The 647-nt window shown below is 37.1% G+C and overlaps 1 non-coding gene across 1 annotated transcript; it reads left to right on the top strand.

Moving 5' to 3' along the window:
• The first annotated feature begins 280 nt into the window (after positions 1 to 280).
• TRNAS-GGA (transfer RNA serine (anticodon GGA)) lies at positions 281 to 352 on the top strand. The gene has a single exon. It is a non-coding gene; the product is annotated as a tRNA-Ser (tRNA).
• Positions 353 to 647: the final 295 nt, after the last annotated feature.

The following is a 647-nucleotide window of genomic DNA, read 5'->3' on the forward strand; positions in this document are numbered from 1 at the left end:
CAGCTAAACCATTAAGGTAACTACAGGGAAAGAGAAGTGAACTGAAGTTTCTCAGACCAAGAAATAATAGATCTAACTAAACTAAATTCTCTGAATAATAATAAAAAAGTGAATTATCTAAAATATAGAGAGGAATTTTAAGCCAATCCTGAGTCACTGGCAGTATCTCATTTTAAAAGAAGTCACTCAGGAGAATGACTTTTAAAAAAGCAAAATTAGAGCATATTTATTTTTTCACCAATAAATGTAGTGATATTCATAAATAATTTAATTTAAGTATTCCCTGGTGGCTCAGAGGTTAAAGCATCTGCCTGGAATGCGGGAGACCCAGGTTCGATCCCTGGGTTGGGAAGATCCCCTGGGGAAGGAAATGGCACCCACTCTAGTACTCTTGCCTGGAGAATCCCATGGAGGGAGGAGCCTGGTAGGCTACAGTTCATGGGGTCGCTAAGAGTCGGACACGACTGAGTGACTTCACACACCACCATACTGATTACTAAGGAAAATGATCCATAATTATTTAAAGGAGGATTTACCCTAATATTTTATACATACTAGGAAGAGAGAACAGATGCTTTTTGTGTTTATTTAGTTTGAAGCTTATAACATGGAAGTAATTGTTTTATATTCCACTTACCACAGTTCAA

This window comes from Ovis canadensis, chromosome 16, assembly GCF_042477335.2.
Source record: "Ovis canadensis isolate MfBH-ARS-UI-01 breed Bighorn chromosome 16, ARS-UI_OviCan_v2, whole genome shotgun sequence".
In the NCBI taxonomy this organism is placed as follows: domain Eukaryota; kingdom Metazoa; phylum Chordata; class Mammalia; order Artiodactyla; family Bovidae; genus Ovis; species Ovis canadensis.